Raw genomic sequence first — 22,194 nt, 5'->3', positions numbered from 1 at the left:
GAGAGAGAGCATGAGAGGGGGTTGGGTCAGAGGGAGAAGCAGACTCCCTGCTGAGCAGGGAGCCCGATGCGGGACTCGATCCCGGGACTCCAGGATCATGACCTGAGCCGAAGGCAGTCGCTTAACCAACTGAGCCACCCAGGCACCCAACATTAATTATTCTTAACCCAGACAACACTAACAACACTATGGGTCAGAATAATTGCTTTTTTAATGTCCACAATAACCAAACTATGGAAAGAGCCAAGATGGCCGAAGATGTGACACACACACACACACACACACACACACACACACACACACACCATGGAATATTATGCAGCCATCAAAAAACCAAAAGCTTGACATTTGCAACGATGTGGATGGAACTAGAAGGTATTATGCTAAGCGAAATAAGTCAATCAGAGAAAGACAATTATCATATGATCTCACTGATATGTGGAATTTGACAAACAAGGCAGAGGATCATAGGGGAAAGGAAGGAAAAATGAAACAAGATGAAACCAGAGAGGGAGACAAACCATAAAAGACTCTTAATCTCAGGAAGCAAACTGAGGTTTGCTGGAGTGGAGGGGTGTGGGAGGGATGAGGTGGCTGGGTGATGGACATTGGGGAGGGTATGTGCTATGGTGAGCGCTGTGAATTGTGTAAGACTGATGAATCACAGACCTGTATCCCTGAAACAAATAACACATTATATGTTAATAAGAAAAAAGAATAAATGCTTTTTTAGAATTGGAACGCTATCACTCAATCTACCCCTTGGCTATAAAACCATTCATCAGTCTATGAATTGCATACAATTGCCAGTAAACAAGGAATTAATTAGGAAAGTCAAGTATTGGCTAAGCCTCAAGCAGTAAGGAAATTCTGGGGGGGCAGTTGTCATGTTCAACTGTGGTATTCCAGCTGATATGGAAGACCATGGGATTTATCAAAAGAGAATAATTCTTTTTCTTTTAAAAAAGAGGTTTCCAACTTCTGTTTGTGCTGGGAACTAGGGACAGGAGTTTAAAAAAAGGGGGGGCAAGGTGTGGAGCCCCTGGGTGACTCTGTTAGTTAGGCATCTGACTCTTGGTTTCGACTCAGGTCATGATCTCATGGGTGGCGGGATCAGGCCCTGCATCAGGCTCTGCGCTCAGTGGGGAATCTGCTTAAAAGATTCTTTCCCTTTGCTCCCCACCCTTTAAAATAAATAAAACAATCTTTTTTTTTTTTTAAAGTCAGGGTGAATGTGCATGTGTAGCTCTGTAACAAGCCTTTGAAAAGGGCTCATACAGGATTCTAGTGGGTACTCCCCAACCATATGCACAAGCTTCAGAGAATGCTTAAGATGACCTAATATATCACATTGAAAGACAGAATGAAAATATGGGAAGTTATTCTTGTCCAACTCTCAATCTGATGCTCTTTAATAATAGAGATATGTAGGTGATACCAGTCTGGGTGATGGAGAATTATGTTCATTAATATACACTCTTTATAGAAATCTTGAAGTGAATTACAAATTATAACTGTTCCTTACCTCTTCTGTACTATCTGAAACGATTTTCTCACTTTGATAGAACAATCAAAACAAACTACCACTACTACTGAATGGCTTGGTGATTGGAATGGCTCTAAATACAGGTAATAGAATGGCCCATGCAGGAATATTACTTAAAATATTGGCCAACTTCTCTCTCTAATTGGGTTTCACTTATGTTACTTTAGCATGAAAAAAAACCGTTGTTGAAAGTGCATTAGTTCTAAGGGGCTTATTCTTCCTCTACTTACAGCAACACTGCTTTGACATTAAAGAATTTTGTAGCAGAGATCAAGATCCATTTTCAGATTGTGTACTCATCATCAGAACAAATGGGCTCAGCACTAATTGCCCTTTTGTTTTTAATTGACCAGTTAATTAACTGCATCAGATAAATTAAAAATCCCAAATCCATTTTCTTCAGGTACCTTCACTTCACTGTTGTATTTTAGCGTGATCAAATTCCACTGATGGACAGAAAAAAATATGCTTAACAATTTTTACAACAGATTTCCAACCTCAGCATTCATGGAGTTATTTACTATCAAACTAAATCAATAATAAATTAAAAGATGAAATATTTATGATCTGAAAAAAATCTGGCTTGGACTAGGAAATCCCAACTGCCATTAAGTCAGGCAAAGTAGCAAGATAAATGGTACCACCACATTCTTTGTTTTCAGAATATAATGCTATCACTTATGATAATTGTTATGTCAGCTCTCAAAATAGGCAGTCATAATAGATGATAGATTAGTAGAAAGATAGAACACAGCGTGTTTAATGCAATCACAGAAGTATTACTTCTTTTCTTAGAGGAGGCATGATTACATGTTAAGTTGTTAACAGCATGAAATAAATGCAAATATGTTATGAAAATAGTTAGAATCATTTGTATATTTTCGTTGTTGTTATTAGAGCAACCAAGCTGTAGAACTCAACTTAGTCTTTAATACAGTTGATCTCAGATGCCTTTTGCTTGAGGAGTCTCACTGAAACAGATTAGTGTGGAAAAACGGATTTTCTAACTGCTAAAAACTCATATTTTCAGTGGATTGCAGAATTTAAAGGAACTGTATGGATAAGATAGGCCAGCCCTTTGCTTGCATTGATGAGGACACCGAGGCCTAGAGCAGGTAAATGTTTATTCCAATTCAGTTCAGGACCTAGAATAGACTTGGGACTTCCCAGCACAACCCTGACAGTGGGTTCTCCTTACTAGTTATCCCTCTTGATCTGCGACACAGAGCATGCCACCCAAGTCTAAATAGCTTCAGCTTCTGTGGGTCCATTTTCTCAAACGTAAAATATGGGTAATTATACCAGAGAGCAATGCCCTCGGTGTTTATGTTAATCAGAATAAGAGAATGCAGGATGGGTGATACTAGTTTGGAGGCTTTGTAATGTCCACTCTCCACTCCCAAAAGGGTGACAAGAAATACCTGTTCAGCCAAATCCAAGTTTACTAGACTTACTGCAGAAGAAGAGAATATAACTTGACACAGTCTTAGCACTACCTCAGAAGGGGAAGTTATTATGGATGATATATATATATAGGATTTTACAGCCTGAGCTGAGTGATTTTAAAGTTGTTCTTGCAAGACGAGAACCTGAGTAGGACTGGGCACAGTTTATGGAAGAATAGCTTTAGATTGATGGGCACCATGAGGTGAGACTCTTGATTGCGTCTTGAAATGTAAGTTTTATCCTGTAGAAGCAAGTATTTCCTGAAGCAAATAACTAAATGATTTCTTTGCTTTCAGTATCATTTAACATAGGGATAGGGATATGCCAGTTTTAGTTCCCAGTATAATAGAACGAATGGACTGCAAACCAACCGCGAAAACAGAAGTTAGGAAACTTTTTCTGTAAAGGATCAGATAGTAAATACTTTGGTTTTGCAGATCATTTGGCCTTTGTCACCACTACTTAAACTGGACTGTTGTAGCATAAAAGCAGCCATTGACAAGACAGTAACAAATGGAGTAGCTGTGTTCTAATAAAACTTTATTTACCAAAAAACAATCAAGGATAGAGTTTAGTCCAAGGTTGCAGTTTACCAATCCCTGGTTAAAGAATGACATGGAGAGTAGTTTCTAGTGGTTAAGTTCTCAGCCCAAGCCTACTGAATATTTGCTTAATCTCTGTAATGACAAAAGCTGAGAGGGATAGTAAACACATCAGATAACAAATTTCAGAAATATCTGGATTACAAAGAATGAAGTGTATGCATTTATTCCATTATTTTTAATTCAGATATTTTTGAACTTTGCTACTGTATAAAATATACATATAATAATGACATATATGATTTGGTATAACATATATATATATTTTAACATGTATATAATAACATAACATATATTATATACATATATTAAACAGCAAGGAGATTATTTCTCTTTTCACTTTTTGCCTCTTGATCACAAATTAACCAAAAAATAATCAAAACAAGAATATTTATAGCAAGACCCTATTTTAAAACACTTAAGTGTGTGAAGTGTTTTTGTTTTACTTTGGGGAAAGTATAAAATCTGGGGAACAGTATTAGAGCAGTAGAAAAAAAAAACAACAAAAAACCTTTTATTCTTTCCATGTCTAAAAAAAGTTAGAAGAATTTTTTTTAAAAAATTTCTGCTTTGCTACATTTTTCAAATTAAAGAAAAACAAAACAAAACAGATCAGTATAGGCCAGAATATTTCCTAAATCTGATAAATCATATTTAATAAAAATATATATTAAGTCTTATACTTAGGTCTAAAAAATGATTTACTTATTTAGAATTGGAGTGGGGTGGGGAAAAGTGACTTTATATCAATCAATGGTTAAAAAAGGACACAACACACACGTATGTGGTGATTCTAGGCCAACGTTTAATTTTGCCTATTTTTTACATAGTTGCCAAAAATCAGATATAACCAAGATTGCATTAATAAAAGCATAGTGGTCAAAACAAGGGAGGTGTTACTTCTGTCTTAACCTGCACTCATGTAACCACATAGGGGGGTTGTTTTCTCTTCTAAATATCATGGTTTAAGAGGAATTTTGAGAAATCGAAACTCCCTCCTGGGGAGCAGGGCAAGGATGATGAAGTGCCTAGCAACTTATGAGAGGATCAGTAGAAAGAAATGAGTGTGTTTAGCCTGGAGAAGAGAGGATTTAGCAGGCAGAGAAGAGCCATCTTCAAATATTTGAAGGGCTGTCTTGTGGAAGAAGGATTAGACTTATTATTTGTGTCTCAGGAGAGCAGAACTGTGACCAAAGGGTAGACATTTCAGGGCAGCAAATTTCAGCTTAGTATCAGCCCAGAGCATTTAACAAGTAGAATTGTTTAGCCAGTGGTTAAGTGTACTGGCTTTAAAACCTAGACAGTCTGGGCTTCTGTCTCACAACCTCCAGATACTTAATAGCTTTGTGACTTTAGAGGAAGTAAAATAGTCTCTCGGAGCCTAAGTTTTGTGATAATTGTAATGGAAAAATTATTATCTACTGCATGGGGTTTATATGAGTATTCCATGAAATTGTTCCTACAAAGAGTAAAAGTGAAACGTTTTCTCCTTGGGACACCAAGTTCTTTATGACTAGGAGTATATAAGAGTAGCTAGATGACACCTTTCCTGGATAATACAGAGGGCATTTTTGCATCAGGGAGAAGGTTAAACCAGATGGCCTCTTAAGCCCTTCTAAACTTGTAGCTTTTTAGTTCTATATTAGAGCAGGAAGCCAGAAATCCTCTGGACCAGGTTCATTAGGTGGTGGTCCAAAGGCTAGATTTTTGTAGCAGAGTATTTACATACTGGGAAACCCATATAAAAATGAACATTTGGGTTTCTCTTTAAATATCTGAAGAGATACCACCTCACACCTGTCAGAATGGCTAAAATGAACAACTCAGGAAACACCAGGTGTTGGTGAGAATGTGGAGAAAGGGGAACCCTCTTACACTTGGGGGGGAATGCAAACGGGTGCAGCCACTCTGGAAAACAGTATGGAGGTTCCTCAAAAAGTTGAAAATAGAGCTACCCTACGACCCAGCAATTGCACTACTGGGTATTTACCCAAAGGATACAAATACAGTGATTCGAAGCGGCACCTGCATCCCAATGTTTACAGCAGCAATGTCCACGATAGCCAAACTACAGAAAGAGCCCAGATGACCATCAACAGATGAATGGATAAAGAAGACATGGTATATATATAAAGAATTTTTTAAAAAATCTACAGATTTGGCATCACTGGGTCCACATTTCCACACAGTAACAATACAACAAAAATGCATTAACGACAACCAGTTTCAGGAGTGTCGGCCCTTTTCCACTGTTCGCCTGTGTCTGGGGGACCCCGACTATCTCAGACCCATACCATCTCACTCTTTCTTACCACCTGCCTGGTCTTTGCCATCTCTGCCCGACACCACCCAGGTGAGAGAGCTAGAAGCAGAGTCCTTTTGGATTGTATGACCGCGCAAAAATACAGAAGGAAGGGGAGAAAGAATGAAATACCAGGGGGCTGGCTGAAAGAGAAAATGACAGGAAGAAGAGTAATATGACTTTTTGAATACTGACCAGGGTCTATGCCAAGGATTGTACGTGCACTGTCGCATCTAATTTACCCAGTAGTCCTGCAAGATATGTACAATGACTGCTCTCATTGGGGACTAAAGCTGGGAGGGGTAAGGAACTGAACAAAGTGCAGCCAACTAATCAGTGGCAGAAAAGTCCCAAATCCGACCAGTATCTGTTTAGATACTGAGCCTGTGTTTCCCACCAGAATTTTATAGACTTTACAATTTTGCCCAAAGGTGGCTCTGAGAAAGGCACCTCAAATTTCTTAGCATTGAAAAAGAAAGCTCCCTCCTTAGAGTTGCAAATGGATGATTCCTCCTTCCTTGTGAAGAATCTGAACGGTTATAAAGCTATATGGCACGGGAAAGGGTTCCCATCATGTGCTTTTCTGGCTTAAAAAAAAGTAGCATGCAGTCAAATACTATGCAAAACACCAGGTTGGATAAGGTGAACAAATTCCTGCAGTATTTTTCACTGTCTCTGCTACTCGAAGGTATATCATAACATTTGAAGAGAAAGGTATGGTATATAGTGTTGCTCAGACTTCCACGATCCTTGGATTCTGTTTTCTACAGTGCTTTTCCTAGGGTGAATGCTCCAAAGAAGCACTTTGGGAAAACCTGATCCAGGCAAATGAGCCCTGGACCAGAAATACAAAGGTCTCCAAGTTCCATCTCTGCCAATAGCTAGTGATACAATCTGAGTAAGTCTTGTTGGCAACCTCTGTTCTTAGGTTGCTCACGGTAAATATTGGGGCAGTAATAGCTGTCCTACTGATTGCTCCTAATTTTTGTAGGGATCAACTAAATAAAGGATTTGAGAGAACTCTCTAAATTGGAAAAGCTCAAGATATACATCAGGGATTAAATGACTAAAGTGTCTCTCTCTTGCATAGCTGATCAGGAAAATTGGCTGGATTCTACACGCTTTCATGCCAATCAGTGATTTTCTGACCACACTTAATGGCATATCTTTTTTTACTGGATGTGTGAATTTTTTGACCTACCTGGAAGAGAATTATTAAAAGAAAATCTATATAGTCATATTATCATGAATACATTAAAAGTATGCAGTTGTAGGCTCTCTGCTGAGAAAGAACACACTTTCCTCCAAGGCTATCCATTAAGGGAGAAAGGGTGAAAAAAATTGTGAATGCTCACAGCAGGATGTACACTGATTTCATTCTGTTCCCTTTGGCTAAGGTTCACGGTCCCCGGCCCCTGGACAATTGGACCTTTTGCCTTCTCTTCCATCAACCTGTCCCCTGATATGTGCTCCCACTGGCAGTCCTGACCTCACAGAAATAGGAGTCGCCTCAAGAGGAAAATGCAGTTGCCCGTCAACACTGTTGCTGCAAAAGTCTGGGAAATTCCTCTGCTATTGAGAGGCAAGAAATTTGAAAATAATAAACATAAAAAGGAGAAAAAGAAAAAAAATAACTCATTTGGGAACAGGGAATGCCATTATACCTCAGTCTCTTAAGGGCCCCATTCCTTGGCTTTTTGAAGTTACAGAAATGCGGATCAGTCTCTTTTGTTGAAGGTGTGTTATTCTCTTTAAATACATGGGCCCTGAAAGGAGAGACTGTGGAAAGAGGCATGGGGGACCGACCATTCCCAGCCCTTGGCACATTCTATCACCTTTGGAGGTAGCATTTGCAGGCAAAATAAATGCAACTGTTGACCTGATCAGACACTTTCCCAAGGGGAGGGCATTAAGATACTGTCACAGTTTTCTCCCACTTCATGTCTGCTTCTTGCCCTCTTACTAACAGGACCTAACTGCCTTCTAATACTTAGAACTCATGTTCATATAAATAGTACCCACTTTTATAAACTGATCTATAGTGTGAAAAGTGCTTTCTCAAATAAAATGTCTCTTTTTGATTTCTTAAATTACCAAGAAAAAAGAAAGTAAGGCTCAGAGAGATTAACTAACTTTCCTAGACCCACACAGGATAAAGTGTGCATACTCCTTTAAAAGCACTGTTTTATATTATGTACTCTGTGGTGACTTAGGACAAAACTGAAAGGCTAATTTGCATCCAGATCTAGATAAGAGTCTTGCGAGCTATTAACAGTGGGGACGGAGTTAAGAGAGGATGTGAAAACCATACTCAGTGCCTTCTGCAGAGCTTCCCCAAGGGTAGACTGGCCCAGTGATGGGAAGGGGGAAGGGGTTGAACCAGGAGTCCAAAGGGCTCACTGCCTATAATCAGTGACATAATTTCAGTAAGTTCAGCAACATTTTGGGTCTCAGAATTCTAAACTGAGATGAGTGAGCAGGTAATTCAACAGAGACAAGTAGGAGGGAAACTTCCAAAAATAATGTAACACTACTTCAAGTATTATTGGGTCAAAAGCACATAGATGGTATGTACCTGAGCTGGACCTTGTACCCAGATCTTTTTTGATTTCAAAACAAGGGCCCTTTTCCTATTATATATAGGAAGCACAGGATTGTTGTCAGCTATCTGGATATACATGTTTGGAATTACTCCGAAGAGTATTAGTTACTTTGTAACACAGGTGGCAGGTTGAAATGTGAAGGTAATTGGGGAGAAAGTCTAAGGAAGGAGGGGCTGTAGTAAGAATAAGAGCAAAGTGTTGCTCTCAAAGATGGCATTGATTCTGTCAGACCATCCATGTCTGCAGGGAAATAAGAAAAACAGTCATTGACTCAGTGGCTCTGTGGGCTCCTCAAGAGAAAGCAGTAGTAGTCCATGCTTTGTAGCCAAGGTGCTCGTTCCAGTTCAAACTCTGCCTCTCACTAGGGGAGAGACTTGGTACATACAGGTTACTAAACTCTTCTGTGCCTTAGTTTCCTCCTCAGTAAAATGATGATAATAATAATAGCTTCTTTCCAGGTTTGGGGTGAGGACACATTAATTCATATAAACCGCTTAAAAGAGCATCTCAGATGAAGTCAGGGCTCAACAAATAATAGTTGCTACTATTACTGTCATCATTATCATCATTATTAAGTACAAAAAAACAAATTTAAAAGATCAGGTCATTTTCAAGGATGCTTCTATCTTTGATTATGTTGGGCCATCTTTCCAGAATTCTCTAATTTTAGCATTCTGCCAAGATCCAATGACCTTTATTCCATGAAGATTTTTATTTTATCTTCATTTAGAAATGCTTTTGCTTTCCTTTCAATTTCTGATTTATCTTTAATGAAGGAACGAATGAAACATTTAAGGTGGTTCTGCTTTTTTATGATATATTTTGCACCATCTATTTTTCAGGGTTGTGTGGTTGTGTGTGTGCGTGTGTGTACGTCTGTGTCCTTGTACACAGGAGGGGTTAAGTTACATTAAATCACTGAGTGAATGGGTGATTTGTTGGTACTTACAAGCAACTTAAATGTATTCCAGGGTGTTATGGAAAAAAGCCATCCAGAAGCAATAATAATTTTGAGAGTTACTGTTCTCTTTGTTATCTTGATAGAATTTAGCAAAATCTCCTTGAAAGGTGATACACTAGACCTTTTAAATCAGGTCTTTAAAATAATCTGGACTACCTGCCTTCAAGTGACTGAGAATGAGAACATAAGTGAAGGAAGAATTCTTTTTGCACTAAAGTGACCCCAGGCAAGGGTGGTATCGCCCACCCACCTCTTCATATCTTTTTTTGAACGTATGTGTCCGGTATGACATCAATGGGACAATTGATCTTTAGGGCCCAGAAAAGGTGCATAACTTCCAGAAAAAGGCAACAACTTCAGATTCTGCATCTGGACCCCCAGTGGCTTAAACCTGCCTTTCCAAATATAAAATGGTACCCAGGTACAAGACATTTTTGGCTTACTGGTTACAAACAGATTTTAAAAGAATATGAGTTTAAAAACGTATTGATCATGTTACGAGATGTTATTCAAAGATTTTAGAGTCAAAGAAATACAAGCACAGCTGCATATTTCACAAGTTCAGGCCCGATCTGGTTGTCAGTTCCCAGAACATACTAGTTTTTCAGGGGATGTAAACATACAAATAAACTAAATGCATATAGAAAAGCACATACATCTTTTCTTTTCAAATCACTTTCCTTCACTCTACCTGACATAAACTCCCCGATGTCCTGGCCAGAGTAGTATTTTTGGCACAATATTGTTCCTGATTTCTCTATTGCCTCCTGGGGACCTGCCTTTCAAACATCTAATGTGAATTTTCTCATGAATGCCAATGATATACAGCTACATTTTTCCTTCAAACTTTTGATCCCCCGGGCACTCCAAGTACTCTGTGACTACTTCCAGGATATCCATAAGCAGATGAATAGCAATTACTTGTAATAGAGGATAGAAAAGGCAAGGGCATTTTTATTGGTTCTGGGAAGATTTAACTACATTGATACAGCATTTACTGAAAATCCCCATCAACCCCAGGGTATGATGAATGCCCACCTCCATTTCAGCTCTGCCCTGGGAGATTCCTGGGTGCAAAGAGCCCTGAGGTCTTCCCTGCCACACAGAGAAGTTTGTCTCCATTCATTCTCACATGTTAACTTCACTTGAGTTTAGTGAGCAGTGAACACTTTATTCACTCCCAATTCAAATCAAAATAAAGGTTTAATTTGCTTCCCTGTCTTCTGGGGCTAATTTGCCTTCATTGAACACTCATACTTCCATTAACTCAAGGAGAATAACCCCCTAAGCAGCCTTTGATTAGACTCTGAAGGACTAACTGTTCATGTGGAAGCTTGCGCATAGCTCCCACCAGCATTAACAAGAACCTCCCTTTGTGTACCACATATCCCAGGGCAGAATAGGTTATGAGACATGACCATCAGGCTTTATGTGACTAGTGGCTCATAATTCACACTCTACCTATTTCTGAGCTCTTGTGCTGAATTTCTAGGATACATACCATAGTCCTCCATATCCCCTGCAGACTTAACCATTCACAGGTAGACTATCAAGACATCAACTCCTGCTAAGTGTCAAGAACTTTTATCACATAGGAGATATCAGAGCAGGCTTTAGCAGAACTTAGTTTTATGGAACATCTCCAGGGTGTGCCTTTTATGTTAATGGGTCAACCTCCCATTTGAGAAGAACAGTTCTCAGTTCCTTTGCTCTTCTTTATATTCTATGACTTCAGCTTTATTATTTATACTTAAAGAATCTCTAGAGACAGAGTAAAATAATAAGTTCCATCTTAATTAAGGAAGGACTTACTCTCCCCAAATCTTAACTGGGATCCATTTGTAACAGTTGTTATAAACCAACTGAGAGAAAGATGACATGATTTGCATGTTGAGACAAAGAGGCAGAGGCTTACCTGTATATGTGTATATCTTTTCATCCAGGTGGATTAATTTCTTTATCAAACATTATTTTCTTATTTTGAGTTCCCCTCAAAGTAGATTATGAATTAAGGACTTGAATTCAAGAAGATATTTTGGAAGGTGATCCCAAGAAACAGCAGAAGAGAAATGGATTACTCAGACAGGAAATGAAGATAAAGGTTTGTTATCAGGCCTATTATCACTGTGGTCAACTGAATCTCAGTCTCTCTGAGGAACTGAGTACACTGGGTACAGAACAATGTACAGTTATCCCAACCGAAGGGCACAGAAGATGGATATTTATTTATCGTTTCCCCATCCATTATTGATTGAGGGTTGCTTCTGGGAGTATTAACTCTCAGGCAGTTCTAGTTTGTCCTGCATGGAGGAAAGCATGTTTCCCATGTGAGAAAACAGTCAGAGATAGGTTTCCACAGTATTAGCTAGTCATCAGGGTTGTAGTGGTCAATCTTGGGGGTGGGTAGTGGTGTAAGAAAATCACTCAGCAAATGAACAGCATCAGCTACAGTTATTAAATTCTGCCATCTATTAGATATTAGCCTTAAAATACAGTCAGTGCCTTTTATGAAGATTGGACTTCAGCAAGGATTTTTACTGCTAGAATACCAAGACTATTGCTATTAATCAATCTTCTTGTTTTGAAATTGGCTTTTTCGTTAAGTAAAGAGAGGATAGAGAAGACAGAACTTTTAATAGATTAGTCACACTAAAAATTAAGGTTTGGCCTTTCAAACCAATTTTTAAACTTCACATTAAGGAAACATATCTATGTCTACCTAGACATGTATGTTTATATGTATATATACAAAAGAATTTAGTATTTAATATAGGTAATGATGAAAAGTTTAAAAAGAAGACAAAAGTTAGTTTATACAAATAAACATTGCCTAATGTAAATAGTTTCCAAAAGCATGACCTGGGACTTGAAATCAATATTGATAAGTAAACAAAAACTCATATCTAGAACCAAGTCATGTACACTTAACATTCAAGTTACAGTATATATGTTTCCAGCAGTTATTACATAGAAAGTGTTGTATGTACCAACATTGATGCTACAACTTGTCAGAGTTAAGAAAACCATATTTATATAGCATTAGGAATGTTAGAATACATTTCACATTCATATTTTACTTAAACTTCATAAATACATGTGAGGAAAGTATTATTTATATTTTAGGGAAAAATGGGGAGTGAGAGTGAACAGTTGGGTGATTTGCTTTAGGTCACAATACTAGGAAAGGTTGTAGCCAAAAATCAGCCCAAATTTTCTTCCAACTTGTGCCTACATACCCGAAGACACTGCATTCCTGGCTACTTTTTCACTCAGAACGTTTGGCCAGACCAACAGGACCAAATTTCTTGAGCTGCCTGTGAATGGAGGATTTCTTGGGATGCAAAATTTTGAATTCTATAATCAGGACAATCCCAGGCAAACAGGAAAAGTTGAGCCCTCTGACACTTAACATATGCACATAATTTTAAAAGCACCTCCTGAAGTCTGTGGTACTCATACTGCTCTGTATACATTCTCCAGAGTCACAGTTCTAGAAGAGCACACTGCTGATCTTTTAAGATTAGTAATATTCTATAACTTTCTTTTTTAAATTAATCCATTTTTTCCTAAATGGTTCCCAAGAATGGCATTAGCTGTATCAGTGGTCTAATATCCTTCCTGGAATATATTTTACTCATTTTTCACTTATATCCATTTACATAAATACTAAAAAGAAAACCATACAAATAAAAGAAGGCATATACCCAGTTGTTCCAATATTGAAATGAAGATTAGATGAGATAAGAATGAAAAACTACCTATCCAAAATAGCTTTATAGAACTTAATAGTACACTTAAAGCTTAAGTCATTAGAAGTCCAATATCTTTCAATTTATAATTTGAATATATTTGGGTTGCTAAAGGGAAAATCAGAAGTTCTAATGTCATTTGATCAAAAACTTGAGAAACAAACAGCTACCGCAATGTTGCTGTGTAGTAGTATGTATCTGTCGGAGGCTGTTGACATTCAAAAGGAAAAAAGTTAGGTCAGCAGCTAAAAACCAGCACAGCTAAATTCCTCACTTCTAAACTCAGCGATTCCATTCCTTGAGGCTTCCATAGGACAGTTGTTTATCTATATACCTGACTTCTGCTGAAAGTACTGTCTTCTAATTTTCTGTGTGACTGTAGGAATGTATTTTTCTTGTTTGGATGCCAGTTTTGTAACTGACAAATTGTGGAGCAGGGAGGAAGTCAAACTAGACTGAGTTAGAGAAGTTGATCTGATGACAAGGAACATGATAGCTGGCCCGAGATTAATGGGGAATCACAAGGTGGAGGTGGGGCCCTCTCTGTATCTTGGCCACACATGCCATCCTGTTTACTTCAAGGTATCATCATGTGGGCATGAATGTAACAAAGTAAGCATTATATAACAAAATGTGAACAATACGTTTATGGTGCATAAGAAAAGCTGAAAGCTGTGGTATGAAAAATATTCTGAGATGAGAGATAGCAATTTCAAAATGATGAGGTAATTGACTCAGGTAGGACAGTGTCTCTATAATTCAACCAATAACAAATTAATTAAACCATTTCAAGGTAAAATCTAACAGTAGCTAAAGGGAAGGCAATTACATAAACATGATTGGTACATAACTTAATTTAGAATATTTCTTGTTAGACAATGATTCCCTGCTATAAAATTTTTGAACCTCTAGGCCCTGCAGTGGGTCCTCCCTCAATTAAAAAAAAAATACCCTTTGGTACCCTTTTCAATTTTTTTCCTTGAACAATCTATGTTTTATGTGAGTGTATATATATACACTCACATAAAATTGAAAGGCCATTTCAAATATTGAAGTTTCACATCCTGAGAATATCAGTTCAATAACTGCTTTAGCTTAATGGGAGTCCCTAAAAATTCTGGGAAGACAGAAAAGATTCTCTCATTATATGTTAGGTTGTTTTACCCAGTGGGCAGGAATTCAATCAAAAAATACATTTAATGCTGAGAATACTTGATATCAAAGTAACAGATTAAAAAGTGAAAAATTCATTGTATTGTTTTTGTATATAAGACATGAAACTATTGTCTTGATAAATTTCCTCTGGTCTGTCAGCTGAATCTAATAATTGGCCCTAATTGAATCTCATGATTAGAGAGGAATAAAGTATAGTCAGAGAGGTCTATGTGCTTACATATATCTCTGACATTACATATCAATACAGATAAATTTGACTTGAAAAGTTTAGAACTCAAAGAATTTATGTCACTGAAAATGGATTTGATTTATGATATGCAAAGTATCAATCTTAAGGAGTTTTCCTCTTTTTATCCATTATAAAATTATATTACTGGTATATAATAAACATTTCTATTAAGTTCTAATTAATTAATAAATAATTTATTGTAAATGACAAATTGTCTTTTTTGTGGTTGTTGTGTAGTTATCAAACTGTGCTAGGGTTTTTAAGCAACCACATTTCCATATCTCTTAGTAAAGGAAAAGAGGCATTTTTAACTTTTCTATTATATGTGCAAATAATAAGTACTTTTACAAAAGTATATATAAAGTATATACAGTACATATAAAATAAATGAAATGTATATAATCATAATTCATGTATAATATATATTATATCATATTATAATAGTTATATATTGATTATATATTTCTATTATTATTTTATATAGCCTATATTATTATATGTTTATCTATATCTGATACATATAATAGATAGCATTTAGAATGGTTAAGCCACCAGTGATGTATTGATGACCTATCAGATTATTAGGAGACAAGAGGTTTCAGAACCAGTGAGAAAAGTACTTTTCTCCAAATGGCTTTCCTTCTATCCTTCCTTTGGATATGTGTGAAGTTGCTAGTTGGTGTTAGGAAGAGGAGTAGGCATGCAGAAGATACACAGGAAGAAGCTCTAAATGTAAAGATTATGCAATCTTTGTGAAAGCCTTTCTCACTTCTTCTGGCTTTACCCAGGGCATTGATTTCAGTCCCTAAAACGTGATATCTACAATGAAAAAAATTTAATTTAACAAATATTGGTTGATGACCTACTAAGTGCTCTTCATGTCAGTGATAAAAAAAAAAATGAACAAGGCAAACACGGCCCCTGCCCTCCTGGAGCTTTTATTCTAAAGATGGTGTTGTCAGAAATAAAAAGAAAGTAGGCAGAATCACAATAAATAAAGATTACAATAAGTATGAAGAAGGAGGGCACCTGGGTGGCTCAGTTGGTTAAGCAACTGCCTTCAGCTCAGGTCGTGATCCCGGGGTCCTGGGATCCAGTCCCATATCGGGCTCCCCCTTGCTCTGCAGGGAGCCTGCTTCTCCCTCTCCCTGCTTGTGCTCTCTGTCAAATAAATAAATAAAATTAAAAAAAAAGTATGAAGAAGGAAATAAATGGAATAATAAGATAGTGACCTGGGAGATAATGAAATGGGAACTCATTGCCTCTACTTTAGATAAGCTGATTAGGGAGGATCAAATCTCTGAAAACCCTTCCAGCTAAATGTACTCTTGCCTTACTGAATGCTAAGACAAAAGTGAGGAATGAACCTGAGGATCAGATTTACTTTAACCAGAATAACAAGATTTATTTTAATAAGCAACTATGATCAGTCCATACCCATATACATGCATATGCTTTTTTTTAATATCAAGTCCTGATTAATTTTCTCTCCAATTCTTTACATTGCAGCCAAGGAAATGGAGGCTCAGAAAGTCTGCAAGCAAAATAAGTTAATAAAATCCATAACTGCTCCAAATAATTCTCAATTTAAATATTTGGACAAACATATGAGGAAGACAAAAATATTCGAAGAAACATAATATGCATTTAGAAGATTGTTAGGCCTTAGAAAACTCCTATAATTCTAGAGGTTTTGGTATGTAGCTAATGGAAAAAGAAGAAATTAGCGTTTTTGAAAAATGCTAAGAAACATAAAAGCAAACAAACTGAAAACTATAATCCCCCAAAGGCAGAACATATCTAGCACACCATAATAACATGATGTTAGCTTTTGTCTTAAATCTTAAATCTTTTCTCCTACTAACTCGGTGTACTGGGGCTTGTCAAATAACCATAAGGATATATTATCAGTACTTTGATTAGATTAAATGAAAAAGTAGCCTTTGATTTACAGAAGTTCATATCATAGCCAACTCCTACTTGAAACACTTCTGGCCCTTAAAGCAACACTGAAACCTGAGGCATCTTGCTGACAGTATGACTTATTTTTTAATATTTGTAAAGGGCAATAAGTGAGAATGAGTTCTTATATCATTTTACAAGCTAGATGGCTGGTTAGTAGTCATTTTTATTCTGACCTGGTTTGAACTTGCACAATACTCATATTGCCCCTGGCATTTGACTGTGTGCAGATTACATTTTGTTTCTTTCTCCAGAAATTGGGCACTGCCTGGGAAATCAGAAATTCCTAGAAAGCCATACTCCAAACCTATTGATTTAAAAGGCTGACATGAGATACCTTCTTTTGCCCCAAATTCCACTTTCAAATCTTGCTTGTATATGTGATAATTTATTCAAGAACCGACTCTAAAAATCAGTACTCTAAAACTCTGGGTCTGTGTCTCAATCTTTGAACAGATACTGGATCAACCATTTGACAATTTAAAAAAATCAGATATTTTAATAACTAACTATGGGTTAGGCAGAGTAGCAAAAATTTAGATAACTAAAATTAAAACACTTTAATTGGTTATTTCTATTTCACAGATATATCTGAGATGTACACACATAAAACACTAACTTATATTTCTTAACTCCCACCCTTCCTGAATGCTACAGATAAAGGAAAATGAGTTTGGGCTCATTCATTATTCTTGCAACTTAAAAAACAAAACAAAACACAGCTACATAAATGGCAAAGATGTGTGTCATGATGATATAGCAATTAGGATTGATTAAAGGAGCAAACAGGATTGGATAGGATGCTCTAATATGTGACTGAAATTAACATGTGATTTTAACAAACTCTGACAACTGCAATGTTATAAGCAGTGCTGGCATTTGGGCAAAGTGCTGCAAGAGTACCTTTCTTAGTCTAAGGGGAATCAGAAAACCATCCTGGAGGAAGTAACTGAGAACTGAAGAATGAGTAGAAGTGAAACCTAGTAATGGTGTTGGGGAGTAAGAGAGGGAAAGTGATGTTCTGATCAGAGGGAATATACATGTGGAAGATGAAAGCAAAAGATAACTTGGCTGACAGACAAAATTAAGTGAGGTTTGCTATGGTTAGAGCATGAAAGAAGGTAGGAGGAAGGTGAGGTGTTTGGAGGAGGCTGAAGAAAGTGAGATCAGGTGATAGGTTAGAGAGAGAATGGTTGTCCACACTAAAGGAATGTTAGCAGGGTTGGCATAATTAAGAGTTTCTCACCCTGAACAGTAATGGTACCTTGCTATGGCTAATCCCATGTTGTGTGGAAGAAAGAGAGCTGTCCTCTTCATTATAGAATATTTAGCAACACCCTAGCCTCCACACGTCATATGCCAGTAGCACACCCTTCCAGTTATGATAATCAATATCTCAACATTGCCAAGTGTCTATCCAGGGGACAAAATCACCATTGGTCCAATAGCACATTAAAAGGATTACATAACATGACCAACTGGGATTTATTCCGGGAATGCAAGGATGGTTCAACATAAGAAAATCAATCAATGAAATATACCACATTAAGAGACTAAAGAGAATAAAAAATATGATTTTGTTAATTGATACATAAAAGTGATTTGACAAAATCTAACACCCTGTCATGATAAACACATTCAGAAAACTAGGGATAGAAAAGAACTTACTTAAAATGATAAAAAGCATTTAAGAAAAAACTAGAGCTAATATTATACTCAATGGTGAAAGACTGAAATCTTTCTAATAGGATCAGAAACAAGACAGGTATGCCCTCCTTCACAATTGTTATTCAAATTGTACTGGGAGATTCTTTAGTTAAGAAAATAAAAGATACAATTTGAGAAGGTGAAAAATAAAACCATGCCTTTTTGCAAATGGCATGATCTTATATTAAGAAACAAAAGAGATGAACACAGGGGGTGGGGGGAAAAAAAGAGATAGAGGCAAACCATAAGAGACCCAACTACAGAAAACAAACTGAGGATTGGTATAGGAGAGGTGGACAGGCATGGGCTAACTGGGTATTAAGGAGGGTACTTGTGATGAGCACTGGATGTTATTAAGTGATGAATCACTAAATTCTATTCTTGAAACCAATATTACACTATCTGTTAACTAACTGGAATTTAAATAAAAACTTGAAACAAAAAAATTAATAATAAAATAAAAAGGAAAAAAAATCCCAAAGAATACTCAAAAAAGTTACTAAATTTAATAAATGAATTCAGCAAAGTTTCAGGATACAAGAGCAACACACAAAAATCAGTTGTGCCCTATGCACTAGCAATAAACAATCTAAAAAACAAATTAAGAAAACTATTCCATTTACAGTAGCATTCAAAAGAAGAAAATACTTATGAATAACCAAAGAGGCACAAGACTTGTACACCAAGAACTACAAAAAATTGCTGAAAGAAATTAAAGAAAGCCTAAATAAATGAAAAAAATTCCCCATGTTCATGGATTGACAAACTTAATATTTGTTAATTTTTCAATGTCAACTACCTAATGTGATCTACAGATTCAAAGCAATACTTATCAAAATTCTAATGACGTTTTTTACAGCAGTGGGAATTCTCACATATTGCTGGTAGAAATATAAAATGGTACAACTACTTTGGAAAATGTTTCTTAAGTCAAACATGCATACAATCCTTCAATTATAGTCTTAGGTATTATCCAAGGCAAATGAAAACATATATCTACCCAAATAACTGCTCAAAAACGTTAATGGCAACTTTATTTATAATTGCTCTAAACTAGAAGCAACCCAGATATCTATCAGTAGGTGAAAGGATAAACAAATAATGGTATATTCCTATAATGGAATATTACTAAGCTATAAAAAGGAACAAAGATAGTGATACATATTATTACATGAATGAATCTCAAAAACATTATGCTGAACTTTTTCTATGCTACCCAGAAAGGGGTCCATATGGCATTGCTGTGGGTTCCCATTGTCACTTAAAGGGAAACTTTTCTAGTGTCTGGAGTCCTTGATGTCCTGCAAGTGAAGGCGGAGGATGTTCTCAAATTCCTTGCAGCAGGAATCCACTTAGGTGGCACAAACCTTGACTTCCAAATGGAATAGTACATCTACAAAAGGAAAAGTGATGGCATCTGCATCATCAATCCCAAGAAAACATGAGAGATGCTTCTGCTGGCAGCTCAGGCCTTTGTTGACACTGAAAACCTGGCTGATGTCAGTGTCACATCATCCAGGAATAGTGGCCAGTGAGCTGTGCTGAAGTGTGCTGCTGCTGCTGCTGGAGCCACTTCTACTGCTGGTTCACTCTGGAACCTTCAACTAACCAGGTCCAGGCAGCCTTCCGGGAGCCCAGACTTCCGGTGGTTACTGATCCTATGGTGGACCACCAGCCTCTCACAGAGGCGTCTTATGTTAACCTGCCTATCATTTCTCTGTGTAACACAGACTCTTCTCTGTGCTGTGTGGACGTTGCCATCTCTTGCAATAAGAAGAGAGATCACTCAGTGGGTCTGATGTGGTGGATCCTGGCCCAGGAAGTTCTGCACATGTGTGGCACCATTTCCTGTGAACACCCATGGAAGGTCATGCTGGATCTCAACTTCTACAAAGAACCTGAAAATACTGAGAAGGAAGAACAGGTTGCTGCTAAAAGACTGTGACCAAGGAGGAGTTTTAGGGTGAATGGACTGCTCCAGTTTCAAGGTCACTGCTACTCAACCTGAAGCCACAGACTGATCTGAAGGTGTGCAGGTGCCCTCTGTGCCATTAAGCAGTTCCCTACTGAAGACTGGGTGCTCAGCCTGCCACTGAAGACTGATTTGCAGCTCCCACTGCTCAGGCCACTGAATAGGTGGAAGCACCCATTGAGTGGCCTTAAGCTGCTCTTCCACAAAGGCAAACCAAACGGAAATAAGGTTGATGGAAATAATTTCTAAAAGTTGAAAAAAAAAGTAAATACTGGGCTAAATGTCAAGCATAAAAGAGTAACATACTGTATGATACCATTTAAACAAATCTCTAGAGTCAGGAAAAAACCAAAACTAATCTATAGTGATCAAAATCTGATTGGTGATTGTGGGTAGGAGATGTGGTAGAATTGATTCCAAAGAAATGAAGAAAGACCTTTTGTCCATGATAGAAATATTCCATATCCTGATGGGGGTAGGTAGTTACATGGGCATTTTCATTTTTCATACTCAAATTTAAAATGTGTATATGCACTGTATCAGAATTATATCTCAACAAAGTTAACTAAAAACAATATTCTGGGGAGAAGTAAGATGGAGTGAAGGAAATTCCAGTGAAGAAAAGGGTAGGAAAATAAAGAGAAAAATATGCTTATCTAATACTTGAACTTGTGTCTTTATGCACATTTGCAATTCTCTTTTAGGCTTGTTGTTGGCTTTTATTTTTTTGCTACTAGCCTAACATTTTTTAATGTTCAATTGAAAAATGTTAGGCTAGTAGATTTAGAACTCTGTTCTACTTACATTGTCTTTCAAAGTTTCTCAGAACTTGGTAAAGACACCCCAGTTTAACCACTTTTCAGATCTTTTAAGAAATAACATAAATATCTAATTATGTATAATTGTGATCATGGTGTGTAAGTTAGCAGTGTTCTAAGAGCTGAGCTGTGCCAAGGGGACATTCTCATTGGATTTTTCAATTTCTTATCTCTCTTACACACACACACACACACACACACACACACACTCATTTTTTTCTAATGTTACTCATTCTCTTTCTCAAATGTGCCTAGACATTAACGTTCTAAGGGCAAAAATCAGAATATCGTCAGATAAATAAAATGAGAGTCATGTTATGATCTATATCTACAGACTTAAAAAAATTGAAATCATCAGTTTACTAACAGTAGCTTCAAAATGTATATTACAATTATTTGGAAGAGGGAATCTGAAAAAGCTTGTGACACACTCTCCAATAGCTCCCTCCTTCACTTCTGCCAGACTGATTTCTTTTCAAAATCATTCCCTAAGTGGGTGTAAAGATGTGAAATGGATCAGTGAATTTTACCCTTTATGCATGTTCCTATAAAACACTAGCCACTCACCATTCTCACCTTATAAATTTATGGATCAGAGATTACATTTGTAAATAAAGAAAACAGGGAAAGAGAAATGACATTTTCTATAGAAGAACTGGAAAGCAGCCATCTTATTAACACGAAGGTCGTCAGTCTGGCAGAAAACGTTAATAACACAAATGCTAAATGTAACTCAGATGTCTCTTGGAGTTGCCAAAATCATTTCCATTAAATTATGAATTAGAGAGACCTGACTATATGAAAGACAAAGTGACCAGTACTTGAACTGAGGAAAACAACATGAATTGGATCGGTTTAGGAAATAAATAAATATTCATCTTTTCAGCAATTATGCTACCTATATTGACCACCTGTCCACCAACCATAACCTCAAGAAGAGAACAGAATAATAAATGAGAAAGAGAGTTGGAAAAATGATGATAAAAAGTCACTTATCTAGAAGGTCTTATTTTCTGCATTTATGAAAGCATGACTTTAAAGTCCCTGATTTCTTGGTTTGGGAATCAGTGTTGACCCTGACACCCAATTTTCTTTTTTTTTTAAGGAATCTAAATTTTTTT

At 36.9% G+C, this 22,194-nt stretch overlaps 1 protein-coding gene and 1 pseudogene across 1 annotated transcript in view; one reads left to right on the top strand and one right to left on the bottom strand.

The window, feature by feature from the left end:
- CNTN6 (contactin 6) overlaps nt 1-22,194 on the bottom strand; it is a 273,227-nt gene that overhangs the window by 221,979 nt on the left and 29,054 nt on the right.
- On the top strand, nt 17,688-20,419 carry LOC112833774 (small ribosomal subunit protein uS2-like; annotated as a pseudogene).

Source organism: Callorhinus ursinus, unplaced genomic scaffold (genome assembly GCF_003265705.2).
Source record: "Callorhinus ursinus isolate GAN/ISIS: 27379988/994484 unplaced genomic scaffold, GSC_fseal_2.0 scaffold15, whole genome shotgun sequence".
Classification (NCBI taxonomy): Eukaryota; Metazoa; Chordata; class Mammalia; order Carnivora; family Otariidae; genus Callorhinus; species Callorhinus ursinus.
The sequence above is the reverse complement of the archived record's forward strand: the minus strand, read 5'-3'. Positions and strand labels throughout refer to the sequence as shown.